The sequence below is a fragment of the Mytilus californianus genome, unplaced genomic scaffold (assembly GCF_021869535.1).
Source record: "Mytilus californianus isolate M0D057914Y unplaced genomic scaffold, xbMytCali1.0.p SCAF_15, whole genome shotgun sequence".
NCBI classification, from domain to species: domain Eukaryota; kingdom Metazoa; phylum Mollusca; class Bivalvia; order Mytilida; family Mytilidae; genus Mytilus; species Mytilus californianus.
In genome coordinates this window covers 29,526,374-29,542,813 of record NW_026262637.1, presented here as the reverse complement: position 1 = coordinate 29,542,813, position 16,440 = coordinate 29,526,374, and the positions used below count along the sequence as shown (strand labels likewise).

Genomic DNA, 16,440 nt, shown 5'->3' with positions numbered 1-16,440 from the left:
AAAGTATAACAAAAATACCGAATTCCAAGGTAAATTCAAGAAGGAGGAAGTCCATGAAAGCTGACAAAATCAAACATTATCAACTAACGAAACTAGTGAAAGACAACTGTCATATTCCTGAATTGGTACAGGCAATTTCCGAAGAAAATGGTGGTTAAACATGTTAAACCAGGTTTTATAGCTAGCTAAACCTCTCACTTGTTTAAAGTTTCGTTATAGTTCACAAAATTAGGTAGGCAACCCAAACAGGCATAATAGGTTAATAAGACAATAAGTGGGACCCAGCAGCGAAAACTGTGTAAACATAATCACAGTTTGGGAAAAGAGAACTGGGTTGTGGTTACGAAATTTGGAACATATACATGGTAATCTGTGACATTGATATTCCATATCGGTCAACCAACTTGCTATGGCGTCTGTAAGACTTTCAAAGGGATGACTTTTTTAGGACAATTTTACCACTTGAAATCATGGTAGAAAAGATCTTGCATACCATATCAACTGGGAGATGTATACTCCATATTCAGTCGCTTCTGGAATGTTGCTACATAGGAAAGAAAAGTTAACAATCGGGAAGCAATTAATCATCTCTTTTTTTCGTAAAGTTTTGTTCTTCATTGTCAATATCTTAATTAATCAAGATAAAAAGCAGGCTTACCTGTATCTGAAGTATCCTTTATTTCAAGTTCGATGAGATAGATTCGTTCAACATAGTCTCCAACATTTTAACTTTTTCACGAGGACATCATCTATATAGAGGAACGTGAGGTAAAAGGATAATGCCTGCTTTTTCAAGTTTTGTACGAAGTCTACCTCAAATGAATAAAGAAACAAGTCGGCAGGAAGAGGTCTGAGGGACGAAGTTTTACTAGTTCTTTCAATCTTTAAGTCTACAATTGAGGGGGGATTAGTGTAGAGTGGAGAAATCAGATTTTTATTTACTATTGCAAGAGGAAAGATACATACACATGTATTGTATGTACTAAAATAGAGCTTCAGAAAAGTTATGTATCCACATCTGATTTACAGCGCCCCTTAGAGTAGGTAGTTTCACAGTAACTGAATCCAGACTTTGATTGCTGGTAAAACTGATGTTGATAGTGTTTGGGAAGAGGTTTCGTGGAGCACTTGGCAAACCCAGCAATATTACGCTGTTTGTAATGATATGGGTGTAATCTTGGTATCCAGTTCAGGGAAGGAAATAAAGTTCTTTATATTTCATTGATTTTCCAAAGGAACCTAGAAAAGACTTGATGGGTTTTTTATTCCTAAAGTTTTACATTGGTGAACCATTCAGGTTTAGATCCAGGATTTTGAAAAAAGGAGGCCCCTGGCAAGCCAATGTTTGGAGTGATACCTGTAAAATGTGTATGCATTTATTATATACGAAGCTATATTGGGGGACATTAAACTGACATTAGATTACAAACTAACATGTAAACTATGGAAAAGTTCAGTCTAAAGACCATGAAATAGGGTCAAATTATTTCCATGGAAATAAGATGTGTCAAAGGTATTTTTTGTTTTTTTTTATCGTTAATTGTAAGTGGTACATACAATGAGTTGTTCCTCTTAAAGTGACTTAGTCATGAACTTTAACAATTGTTTGAGCCGACAGAAACAGCACACGTAGTCTCGACTCCGCAACTGTGTCAAGGTTTGTAAAAAAATAGTTTAGATCTAAATGACTAGGTAAATAGCATCAAATATTTGAAACCTAGTGTAAGACCTACAAAATTCAGCGAACAGTAAAACTAAGGTAAAGAATAAGGTATGGTGCTACTAGCATTTATAAGTGATGTGCATATTCCAATTTTAACCTTTAGTTATCAAAAGTGGATAAAGCAAGTAGGTAGTCAAGTGTTATCTAACTTTCATAGGAATCTGAGATAGGTTCAAATACAAGTAACATAAGAAGCGGAAAAAACATACTGCTATGTGACGTGCTTTATCGTCCCAAAATATCAGATCATCCATCCTATATGTGCATGAAGCAGATATAAGTAAACTCATCATAGATACCAGGATTAGAATTGTGTACGCCAGCCGCGCTTTTCTTCTACAAAAGATTCACCAGTGACGCTCGAATCAAAAAATTAAAAAAATAGCCAAATAAAGTTGATAAATCATAGTCCAAATATACTCTGTCACTTACATGTTAAAAAGATATCATCCGATGTGTAATCCTGTTTGAATGACAGAATACTATGATCACCGAAACGTCATGACCAAACATTCAACTAAATACACACAAAAAAAACATAGTAAAACAACAGCCAATAGGCACTGTGTTCACAGGGTATTATGTATGTGATCATGGTGCTAAAGGACTTAAAATGGTCATCTTCAAACTCAGAAGTCTAAAATACACGGACAATGCCAAGGCAAAAAATAAAAAACGATCAAAAGACAAACAGAACACAAAACATGAGATCAAGAAATCAAAACAACACGTTATAATTAGCATGCGTCCGAAGCGCTTTTCTGAGTTTACCTTCATCAGGAACACTCAAAAGCATGATCTTTGAACAAAACAGTTGAAGAGCTATATGATAAAAATGACATAAAAAAGATAAATATACTAGTTAAACAGCTTAAGGAAAACCCACACCCAGTTATAAGAAGTAATACTTGATGAAAAAAGTGACATTTGGAAAACACATGGAAGCAGTTTAAAGAAGAGTAAATAGAAACTTATAAAAACCGAGAGACATCAAACAAATAAGTAAGATCTAAACAATGAAACTACTGCACTATTGTCTAGTCAAGTTAGCTATTGAATACAACCTTCAAGTATGGTAGAGTTAAGATAGAAATACAAAAAAAAAACGCCTATATACGAACTACGCCAGGAAGGGAAGCCCTAGAAGTTGAAACAACGGTATGCCCTATAGACCAAAGAATCAACGAAATAGCAGTGGCAAAATATGTTTAAAAAATATCAACAGAAAAGGGGATAGGAAACCTCAACATGGCTTCGTTACTGATACAACTGGATGATGAAACATCAGTACACACGTCTGAAACTACAAGAGCAGTAGCCAATTTTATCGACAAAACAGGGTGATTTGGACAATCGGAACCACCTCAACATCCCTCTTAATACCAGACATACATACAAAAACCACAGAAAGAATATATATCCACATTTGTGTAGAATTCACATTGAAGTAGAGTGGAACCATAAGGTCTTAAGATTGAGGATAAAAGAATACAGCTAACTTTGAAGCTACAAAAAGGGCCAATACAGAAACAATCAGTAAATAAATACAAATAAGAATATGAGGTATGAGTGCCAATGAGACAATTCTCCATCCAAGTCACAATGTATAAAAAGTTAACAATTATAGGTCAAAGTACGGACTTCAACATGGAGCCTTGGCTCACACCGAACAGCAAGCTATAAAGGGCTATACAAATACAGTTAATTGTCAATCATTCTCCTATATCTAAGGTATTATATTTGACAAAAATACTCGGAGTTCACACAGTTTTGTTATGCATACATGCATATAAGGTGTTTAATGGGCATAATGCCTGCCAACATCAAAAATCCATAAAAGAATATGACCATTTACACATTGTGTCATACTACAAACGAAATATGAGAGTTATTGGATATAAATAGCAGTAATATGTGTTCATTATATAAATAACACATAGCGGAGAGAGTGATAGGACAGAGAGTTACCCCGAGAAAACATTGTAAACCGAGGCAAACTATTAATTGATTTTGGAAACTTAACCAAAATCTATGAAGCACTAGGTCATAGTGATCTTCGTTTAACCAGATGGTGACAAACTCTTAAGATGCATATCTCTTCACATGTATAGATATTTCAAAACTTATAGATACCAAGATTTCAACTTCGACTTAAAATATATGAAATGTTTATTACACATGTTTAAAAGATCATATTACCTATGCATGGTTGCCGAATTATCAACGCATAAAATGTAGGTTGTAATTGCCTTCTTTTATCTGGATGCCGACATACTCCCAACAGTGCATATTTAAGCAAGTTTTGATGCTTTTACTTAAAGTTACAGATATAAACTGTGGTAGAAAAATTACCGAGTCAATGTATCATGAAATTCAGGTAACGGTGACCGACTTTTGCTCATACGGTCTACACCCCAAAATGCATATTTACACAATTTTTTTTTTTTTTAATTTTCATTTTTTATTGAAATCTGTTACATTTGTTAGTATGGAAAACATCGAATACCGGTACCTTTTTCCGGCCTCGTTAAAGTTAGTAATAGAACATGTAAATATATATCTGTTAGAATTTGTTAGTTCATTTTACAAAACATTTTATCAGCTGTAGTTACTTAATATACTACCACATTTCTAGGTATAAATTATGCATTTAAAAAGAAATATAACATAATAGAATGTTCCAAAGAAGGACCACAAATAAATGTATGATCAAAATAGAATAATTATTTTAACAAACATACAGATATTCTAAATATTTACACAAGTTAGAGGATCCTTTCCGATAGTGAAATACATTCAATGTTTATTTCACATGTTTAAATGGGTTTCGCTATTATGGCTACAGATATATGAAGTCGAGCACAAAAAGCTAAATCAGTCTTTAGGTCACAGTTGTCTTTGTTCGGATTCTATTCTACTTTGCAGAGTGCTAATTAAGATGTCATATTACTTATAGTTACAGAGATCTGAAATCTGTCGTAGAAATTAAACCGTCAATGAAGCCAAAATGTGCCTCACATTTACCTATTTAGAAAGTAAAATAACAAAAATACCGAACTCCAAGGAAAATTCAAATCGGAAAGTCCCTTATCAAATGGCAAAATCAAAAGCTCAAACACATCAAACGAATGGACAACGACTGTCATATTCCTGACTTGGTACAGGCATTTCCTTATGTAGAAAATGGTGGATTAGACCTGTATGTCACAGTGATCTATCTTTGTCTAGAACTTGCATGAATATTCGCAAAATGATGTATTTACAAAGGTTCATATGATCATATTACTTATAGTTACATAGATATGAACCTGAAACAAAATTTTTAAAAAAAAAACATATACGGAGCTTCATATATAGGTAACAATGACATACTTTTGACTGGACAAAGACCTACAACCCAAAATGCATATTTCCGGAAGTTAAGATGTTTTTTTTTCTACTTATTACAGTTACCTGAACTCGATTATAAGACTTAGTGTCATGTTTGATTACTGTGTTGGATTTTAAAATATGTTGGCCTCCAGCATCACTGAAGAGACATTAATTGTCGTTAAGCGCATCTGGTGTAATAGTTGATGTGTTTCCCTCGGTTTAGTTTGTAACCCGGATTTGTTTTCTCTCAATCGATTTATGACTTTTTAACAGCGGTATACTACTGTTGCCTTTATGTAATACAATTTGTACCGTTAGTCCTCAGGGGTATCACCAGCTCAGTACTTGGTACTTCTGTACATGAAAATACGGATATTGTTTTATTAAAATGTAATGTTTTAGAATATTCAAATCATATTAAGTTAAGGAATGTATCCAATTTAGTATAGCTCTGATTCTTTTTCGGGATATGGCTTTACTGTTGGTCGTTAAAATCAGGTTTTATCAGCTGTTTAATTTTTGCATAAAGTAAATTTGAAATAGATAAGCATCGAGCACCACTGGAGAGACATTAATTGTCGAAATGCGCAGCTGGTGTAGTAAAATTGGTACCGATTATGTTATTAGAAAAAATTTTTTCGTCGTTTTTCAATTGGTAATAATAAGATCTTTCCACTTTTTGTGGAAAGACCTTTTGTTTTTGTTCTCATTATTTTTTTTCTTCTGTCGTCTGACATGTCTGAGATGGTTTTTTTTGCTACTTGATATGAAGTCCTTGGTCCATTAGGAGGAAATTAAGGTCAAGGTCAAAGATCAGGGTTATGTTCTTTATTTTGAACTTTGCTTATTATCTTCATTCCAAAGAAACTGCAATAGTTAATAATAAGAGGTTTTTGCCAAATAACTGTTTACACATTGGCGCAACTTCAAGGCATTAAGTCGAAGTGTTTCGGTGACCCCTTATAGGATTGTTCTCCCCTATATATTTGAAATCAGTATAACTTCTCAACCATACATGTGAATGACTTAGGGTCTTTCGATTTGAGATCAATGACATTGAAATCGAGGTCAAGGTCAAAGGTCAATCTGACGTTCTAGATTTTGACCTTTGCAATAACTTGATACTGGTTCATTATAAAACTATTAGGTCTTTTGCATTAGGTTGGAAGACATATGACCTTTAAAAAGGCCAACCAAAAGTGACAGTTTTTAAACCGGAAGTAGCCATTTTTACACTAATTTAATGAAAAAGTACCTAGAAACCATATATTTTTAGAATCAGTTTGAAGTAACTGATCGTATGAACCAAAAGTGATATCTTCTAACACTGTTGTTTTTAAACGAAGGTTACTTTATAACAGTTCATCTAATCCTTTAATATCAAAATGTGAGATGGAAAGACCTTCAATTGTTCTATTAATTGGTTTTTAATTGTGTCTGGTTTTCTTTGAATTATGATTTTTATTCTTTTTCTTGGTATCTTTCTCTATTTTGTATTCAACATCAACTTGGATAAACATACACATATGCGTCATGTGATCCTCTTGGAACACAAAGTTGAACTCCCTTCTAAAATGTTCCTCTAGATATTTTTACAAGATAATTAGCTGACTATTAAGTGAGATTTGGTTGTATTTGCCAACCTGCTAATGGATAAAGAGGATTTTTTTATAGATTTTCCCTCAACTTCCATAAGGCAAACTGAAAATCACTATGCATTATTGTGTATAAGCTCAAACTATGTATAATTATATTTGTTTATAAGAAAAAATTGCCACATCAAAATCACAAGCCTTAATCTTTGTATATTCTAAACAGTTCAACAGAAGAATAATACAACAATAGAACTGAAAAACAAACTTTTACAGCCATAAAGCTTTTGATTGATAATTTCAAAACCCACTTAGGAAGCAGTGCAGTTGTTATATATATCGTATTCCAAATCATCTTATATATAGTCTGATGATGTTAAATAAAAATGACACTTTATAAATTTCATGCGTCCGAATCACTTTTCAGAGTTTATCTTCACAAGAAACGATCAAAGACCAAAACAAAATGAAAGTCAAAGATGTATAAGTTTCTAAACACGACAAAAATCTGTATGACCAAAACAATCTGCAATTTACTGGTAAAAATTGTAGTATTCTGTTTTATTTCTGGGGTTTTCTATCTCTAAAGGGAAAAAAAAATACGGCGTTTATTTTTTGTCAATGAATATAGAGTCAATGATAATAGGTCATGTACTATTTATGAAAATTAGATTTTAATTTTGATACAATACAGTTATGCTTAATAAAATGCGTACATCATGATTTTTGTTTCTTCGGAACTTACACTATTCACAATGGTCCTCCTTTATTACATAATTAACTGATGACGCTGCTTAATTACGATAACTTATGTTTACTATCACTACAGCTGTCTTTATTCTTTTATGGAATCTCGTCTCGAAACATGATTAAATTATCTTAAAGGATTGATCAGATGTACAACCGTTAACTTTTGATATCCATATCTAAATTTCAATTACATGTATAAAAAACTTGAATGTTCACACTAGCGATGATATCTTCTACTCACTAGATTCCTGAATATTCAACCTCATAAAGTTTGGCTTTAAAATTTTCCGGACTATCATAAGCACCCCCACATCCTATAAAGAGGTGTCCTGATTTGGACAAAGCAAGTGAATGTGGATACTGGATTCCAATGTCATATACACAGTAGTATGAAATGAATTCTCCATCATTGTTTAAAAAATGGACTACATGAATCTTCCAATCTGCAATCAAAAGGTTATCTGATGGTGTAGCTAGTATGTTTATTGGCATAAATGGTTTGTCTTCAGTATTGACATCATGGTGACCAGTATAAATCCCTTTGATATTTCCGGCCTGACCAATCACAACCACTCTTCCTTTGAAATCTGTTTCTAATGTATCCACTACACAAATATTTCCATTTCTGGTGCTTGTTAGCCTATAAGGATCTGTAAATAAAGGTTTGTTGTTACTATCTTTTTCATATTCAGTTAAACGGTTTCCTGCTTGATCCATTACAAAGACAATATGTCTTTCTCCTGGCCATGAAGAATTTGCTGATATTAGGACTTTCTGGTCTTTAGTATTATGGATATCACATATTTTCATCTGTGCAATATTAAAAACAGAGTCAGTGAGTTGTTTTGTTCTTGCCTTCATCAATTTTAATTTGTTTCCACCGGTTGACACAATAATGTTGCTGGATATATCAACTAATAAGCCAAAAATCTGAATGCTGAATCTTGATAATACCTCAACATTGTCTCTTTTAAGCGCAACATGATGTAACACTTCATTTAAGTTGTCTGCCATCCATAGAGTGTCATCAGGACATTTGCCAATGAAATGAACATTTTCTAACTCTGTGGTCCATCGATTTGTAACTTCTAGTTCAACTTTTGAATGGTGTTCTTTCATTCCTTTAATACCTTCTAGTTTTCCAAAATTAAGCACTGTAAATTCTCCAGGAACAAAATTTGGTAAGGACGAAATATTCGTAGTTTCTTGTGACATTTCTTCGTTCAATGAAAAATTCAGTTTATCAAAATCTCTGAAGAATTTCGTAAAATCTCTGGATGTGATGATACTTTCCAAAACCCTTTTCTTCAAATGCATAGCTTTTATCTCTTTATCTTTTTTATTTTTTTCTTTATGTTCTAAGGTTCCGAAATGTTGGACGACATCTTGAACAAGATTATCAGCATACTGATCCACTGCCTTGTGTATTTTTATCTTCTGGTCTAAAATATTCTGAACACCGTCTGGTTCAACTTGTCAATTTTCTGATTTGTCAAAATTCAAGGGTTGAACTGAGTAGATATATTATTCATTATAGAATACCATTTAACATTCAACATTGTATGCAATGCGCATTTTATTTAAAATGGATGAAAACGTTAACACAGAATATATTCATATTAATGACCCCATTAATATGATCCACTTACAAAAAATAAAATAGCATTGTACGGTGATAATTTTTTGAGTGACAGAATTCAGTCACCTGATTGCATCTTTATATCACATAATTCAATAAGTACAATAGAAAGTAACATTACCATTTTATTCGTAAAATATCTATCAAATACATTTGTACTTGTTGCTTCTTAACTAAAACCTATTACTGTTAATTCAGATGAAACAGAATTCGGATTATAGATTAATACAAGCAACATATAACAGGATAACAGCTAAATGAAATTAACTCTTTATCCTGTTCATTATTTTCACAAAATGTTGACTGAATTCAGTCACACAGCATTTGATAGAAGCTACAAGAAATTGTACTAAATTAGAGTGTTTTCTAAGACTTAAATTACACCAAGTGTGATTACATAGTATACACATCTATAATACAGATGACTGAATTCAGTCAATACAAATTCAGGAAATATTTGTTGAAAAGACCAATTCTGCAGCAGTAAAAAAAAATATAATGACTGAATTCAGTCACAAAATTAGGTTTACACATTTATATTCACTAGAGCATCAACTCATAGCAATGTGTATTGCTGTTTAGTTCAGTCAGAAGTGGAATAATTTAGGGATGTCACTCTAGTAACCATTTATAAAAAGACACTGGAAATTATTTCCATGGCGATTATCCCTCCCCCAATCACTGTCTATTGATTTCGAAAATGCATAGTTAGTTTACAGGTTTATGTTTGTGATTTGGTCAGTTTAAGGCTGAACATTAACGGTTATTACATTAGATGTGCAGTGGTACTAGATTTTGCACATCTCATCTCCATAATGATTATTTTCCCTCCCCCAGTCATGATTCGTTGACTTTGAAACTTTTACATAGGGTCGATTTCTATACTTTAATATATCAGAATACTGATGAAAAATGGGTAAGTAGTCATTTAAGTATTGTAATTTAAATTTCAACATTTGCATAATATAGATCTATCAAAATTGCACACAGGTGATTCATATCTCTGTATATATTGATTGGTTACTAATACTTGCCATCAAAATGAAGTGAATTTTTGAAAGCTGTTGTTTTAAAATGATACTGTACTAAATAAATGCTTATTCTTATGGTGTGCTGTTACACACACTGTCCCAGCTAGGAGAGGGTTGAGCGATCACAAACATGTTTCACCCTGCCACCTCCGTTATGTGACTATCCCAAGTCAGGAGCCCGTTGTTCAGTGGTTGTTGTTGGTTCATGTCTGTCATATTGTTTTTCGTAAATTGTAATAAATTAGGCCGTTATTCTTCTCAGTTGAATTGGTGTTTAATGTCGGGGTCTTTTATAGATGACCATACAGTATGGATTTTTCTCATGTCGTTGAAGGTCGTATGCCTACGGTTACATCATTTGAACTTTCGTGGAAAGCTGTCTCAATGGTAATCAAATCAAATAGTTCCAAACTTTCCAATTTTTTTTTTAATTATTTATAATTTTATGAAAATGAATAAAAGCAACCTTTGGGATGAACTTTACCTTAACATATTAATTTTTAATTAAAAGGGTTTTTCATTGTTTAAGAAAACAAAAATCAAGCACAATTAACTGTTAAGATTCATTGGTAAGAACACAATTTGCAATTTCACCAAAATACAAAAAACACAAAATACAATGAAAGCCAGAATATACCATATGAAATGTGACAATGTTTTAAATGTAGTGTGTAACAACTAGAAGCATCAAGAAGTCTGACTTTCTCACTTAGAAAGGTTAAAAAAAATTGATAAAAACATTGGGAAAAAATGAAAATAAAATGAAGTGAAATCAATTTCAACATTTTTATTTTAATGTCTGGATAATATTATTTATTCAATGTAAATCCAGTAAAAACAATTGTTGTCACTTCATAAATTTAAAAAAGCTTGATTTTTTTTCAAGCGAAAAGCGGTTAAAAACTGGATCACACTTGAGACTTACATGTTCATCTTTTAATAATGTTTTGTAGATCATCACAGTATTTAAAGTTTAAAAAAAACTGTTTCACAAAAATAGAGATTGTCTAAATTCAACATTGTGATAATATGTATCATTTTGAAATTTCTTCTTTCAACTATCCCATATTAATTTCAATTGTGCTGGCATTTTGTAAAGATTAACATTATCCCACTTAAAAGAGACAAGAATGTGTTCAGTTGTTGTTTGTTCAAGATTTTGGAATCAATGTACCAGTCTGCTACTCCTGTCCAAAATATCCATTAAACCAATCGAATGTGTTGCTGTCACTTTTGTTACTTCTATTCATGGTAAATTCTCCAGACTGTCTGGTCTGATCAATATCCATTGTTCTGCTTGAAGATGCTGTGGGTACTCATAGAAAGTAAAATCTAAAAAAGAAAACAAATTATTCTAATGATCTATTTCCGAAAAAAAAAGATGATTTAGATAGTGAGGATAATACCATTCTTTGTAAATGCATTTCTATTCAGAGTAACGGTACATGTTGCTTCATTTTTTTTAATTACGTTACTTGTAAAAACACCTTATTTCATAAAAGCATATATTTTTTTTAATTTTAAAGTTTAGTTTAATTACATCAAATACCAGAAACAGTTGATGATTTTAACTATTGCTATATGTTCAACAGCTAGCCGGATTTGTTGAATAGCATCAGACAAAGGACATGGTACAAGATAAGGGACTTATATTTTGGCAGAATATTTTACTTAAATTCTTAATTTTCCTTTTAAATTGAGGAAATGCCAAATTAAAAACTACTATTTTTCGGTCAGTGTCATCACAATCCATCAAAGTTATACACTCTTATGAAGAAAAACCTTAATTTTGAATAAACAATTTTTGACTAATTTCAACAGGGTGTTTACAAAGGTATTGGCAGCATGAATGGACAACCATATGTTTTGTAATAGTGTGAATTTGAACCATATATCTAATTTGATAAGTTTTTATTACTCTTAGTATGTGACCAATATTATTCAGATAAAAAGGCCTATAAATGCATAAATACAGGCAATCTGGCTACAATGCATGTATTAAATATTCATTTTTTTAAACTAAAATTTCGAGGAAAAAAATATGTAGTCTTTTCAAATTTGCCTTTTTAAGATATGAATATAAGTCTTTGATTGAATATTGAAAAATTTGACATAAGGACCAAATATAGGACTTCTTGATCCTACTTCTTTCAAGAGGTCACATGTGCCATTTCAAAAGACGTTTATTTTTAAAGAATATTGACCTAATACATGTAATATTCATACTTGATATCTTAAACATATTGCTGGTATAAACCTTTGATATAAGTTTCATAAAATTCTGGCAAGAATTGAACAAATGAGAGCGCTAACAATGCAATTTTCCATATGATTAATATTTCCAAGGGCAATTGATTGGCACTGATTTTCGAACTCGTCCAAAACATTGCTAATATTTACCTATAGTATAAATTTTCAAAACTCTGGCAAGAATTGTTCACATTAGAGCATTCATTTGGCAATTTTCACCATAATTAATATTTCTAAGGGGCATAACTCTTTAAAAATAAATGAAAGGCACGGCTTTTTAAATTCGTTCAAGAAATTGCTAATTTAAAACTATGAAATAAGTCTCATAAAAATCTGGCATGAATTGTACACGTGACAGCGCTTAGTAGATGGGACGGAAGGACGGACGCCAATATTTCTATGTCCCCCGCAACGCGTTGCACCGGGGGAAAATATAGTCAATGTAAGTGTATATTAATTGTTGGATCACAATAAATTTCTAACTGTACTACTTGAAATGATTTACCACAAACTGGCATATCGATAAGGATCGCTTTACCAAAAGCTCTGGAAAGGTATTTTTAAATCTAATTTAAATGCTGGAAACCCTTGATACATATTTGATGATAAAGTTTAGAAAAACTCAGTTTTTAAGAAGTCTAGGTATGATGTTAGAATAGGTAACAGAAGAAACTAAACAAAAGGACAATGATACAGCAATTAACAAAGGACTACTAGCAGTTACTGACATGCCTGTTCCAGACCTCAATTATATGAAATCAAGATTAGGAATTTAGTATCATACCATCATAAAATATACAAGAAGAACATAACATGCATTTCTTTACTTTTTGTGTGTTTATGATTGTTTAAAAAATAAGGAGATGTGGTATGATTGCAAATATGACAACTATTTACCAAAGTTCAAATGAAGTGGATGTAGGCAATTAAAGGTAACTGTACGGCCTTCAACAATGAGAAAAACCCATACTGTATGGCTATATAGTACCGTAATAGTCGGCTATTAAAGGACCGACATGGAAATATAAAGCTATTCAATTGACATAACTAACGGCCTAATTTATAACAAAACAATTTACGAAAAACAAATATGACAGCTGTGAACCAACGACAACTACTGAACTACAGGCTTGATTTTTTTTTCAAAATAGTTATATAAAAATTAGAAACCTATTAAAAAGAATATGAAAGTTCTTCACACACACATAAAGATTCTAACATCAACCTCAGTTGGTCTCTGTTGGATACTTGTCTTACATATCTATATTCAAACTGTATCTTCTGGGCTTTTTTTTAATAGTAAGTCTAAACAGTCAGGGAAATTTTTGAAATAATCACTTATAAATAGCAAAAATATCAACTTAATTGGGGTCTGAAGCCTTGATAAAAAAATAATTTTGTATTTTGTAATTTTACTAAAATTTTAAACATACAGGTTTATATTATATCTTATTATGAGTAAAATTGAAAAAAAGAAACCTCTTTAAAATGATTCTTTGAAATAAAATAGAATTATTATATATATTTATACAAGTGATTTTCATGTCATTATCCCAGATTCAGTACAAGGTCATCACCTGACATGACCGGTCATCCTTTAAACACAGATGTTGGTTCTGATAATTTTAGCAAACGTGATTAGTCTCTGGATCATTAGTATATATCTAAAGTTACATAACATTCAAATGTTACTGAACCAGTGATTTAAGATATCACTCATTTAAGTAATTCCCCTGATTGTTAACGGTGATAAATTGATGTTATAAAAAGGAAATTTGACAAATTTATAACCTCACCTTTTTCTTTTATTTTCTTTATTTGAGGAGCACTGTTGATAATTCGAATACACTGCACCCAGGCCACTATTAGAACTTTGAGTTTTTCTTTTCTTTGGTGATTCATCTGTTTTAATACAAATTATACACAGTTTTAAACAGTGCTTAAAAATTAGTTAGAACAGTGCATACAAAAATAAGGGTATATAGGTCATTATCAGAGTGAATGAGAGTACCTTATGGTGCATTTTCAATAAGTTTTCCAAAAACGAGTTGACCCTGGGAGATTATAACGTACAACCACGTATAAAAATATAAAGAGCAAAATATCTTAAAATTGAAAAGTGTCAAGTCTTAATTTACTTTTAAGTTGTTTTGAAGTACATGTATACATAAGCAATAAGGATAGGCAGTGGAAATAAAGAAACTTTTCAGTATTAATTTACCCACAATAATGCTTATTATATCTGTACACTTATCATATTGACCACTTCTGATTTAAGCACTAGAGGGATATAAGTTTGCACAAAACTGGCACACAAGTGGCAGTAAGCTTTAACAATTAAACTAAATAAAAGTTATGGCTACTGGATCAAGGCAAATAAATAACCTAACAAATATAAATGTTGCCCAATTTCCTTTATAACATCCAGCAGCCATAACTTTCATTTAGTTTAAATTAGATAATGGTTTACTTTTACAAATTGTGACTTGGATGGAGAGTTGTCTCATTGGCACTCATTCCAAATCTTCTTATATCTATTGACTGAGGTCTTAAAACTTTGCAAATAGCATTCTCCGCAGACATATGCAATTATATAAAACATTCCAAACTGTTTTAATAACGGTCAGAAAGTAATAAAATTTGGCACTTAATATGCTACTAAGATATCATGCTAAGTAAATGTAAAGTTTCATTAGAAATACCAACATTTTGGTGTCTAATAGGCTTCAGACCACAATTAATTCCCCTTGTTCGTGGAATATAGTTCCCAAGTATTAAATTGGGTGTTTCTTGCGAACTATTCTGACTACTGTTTTGTTTGAAATGTTTACTTTTCAAGTGGTCCTATCAGTATCATATTACTATCCCTAAGAACTAAGTTAGTCATTATTCATGTTGATGGTCAATATAACCAAGGATATATAACTAAAATACTAATATACATCCTTGATAAAATGAATCATGCCAAAGGAATAAAGTTAAAATAAATTTCCCCTTCAAAAAGTGAGTATCGAGTTATTACTCACTTTTTTTACTCGATACTCACTGTTTTACTCGATACTCACTTTTGACAACTCGATATTCACTTTTTTAACTCGACACTTGGTCTCTACTAAAAGTAAATCTCGTCAATAGAACTATGAAAATTTCAATCGAATAATATTTGCCAGTATTGACAACTTGATGAGTATTATGATATGTGTGCAACTTAGAATTCTGCAACATCTCAAAATCCGAAGTGTTCACATAGATGAATAAAGAAATGTTAAAAAAAAATGGGAATGTTTGGCTACTCAAGACAAAACAATCCCGAATTAACTGTATACCTCCATTTCTTATTCATTAACATATACCATAACATAAAAATATGACAAACATTTTTGTATTCTAAATGAACTTGGGCACACCTCGGTTTTTTATATTCATATTCAGAAATCATATTTTAAATATCAATGAATTTTTTTCTCTTCATATTTTCTATGGATTAAAAAGTATATCTTACCAGAACTCTCCGGCATAAGTAAGCTTCGGACTCTTCTTCCTTGAAAACGAAATTCCATTCAGCTTATTTTCATTTCTAGGGGACTCCATCTTTCTCTTTCTTTGACCAAAGTACGCAACAGAATGACCTCGTTTACTGGTTGTGATAACAAAACACGCGCCTATATGGATATGACATAATCCCCCACTGGCCACAGCATAATCCTCGATTATTAGTGTATCGCGGAAGTTCTACAACTTTAAAGACGTAAGACATTTAAATGCATATTTTGTCCAAATTTCTACTTGCATTTTTCAGATTATTATATTTGAAAAAAATTTCATGAAAAAAAATCTAATTTATACTCCCAGTTTTCTAAAAGCAGACTAAAACATATTTTGTTTGACTCAAATCAGCTGCAACAGCATCAAAACAAAGAACAAGGAAGGTCATGATGTAACTTCAAAGCAATCCCAGCTCAGGATATCACTTACTAATGACTGCTGACCAGACAGAATAAATGATCTTTAACCAATTGATTAGATCAAGCTACTTAAATTAAATAACAGAACTATAGTGTAAAATTTATCATGAAAAATCAG

At 31.7% G+C, this 16,440-nt stretch overlaps 1 long non-coding RNA gene across 1 annotated transcript; it reads right to left on the bottom strand.

The window, feature by feature from the left end:
- Positions 1-10,879: 10,879 nt before the first annotated feature.
- Positions 10,880-16,233, bottom strand: LOC127725841 (uncharacterized). The gene is made up of 3 exons (XR_007993224.1): positions 15,860-16,233; positions 14,154-14,259; positions 10,880-11,439 (listed from the first exon to the last, which is right to left on the bottom strand). It is a non-coding gene; the product is annotated as an uncharacterized LOC127725841 (long non-coding RNA).
- Positions 16,234-16,440: the final 207 nt, after the last annotated feature.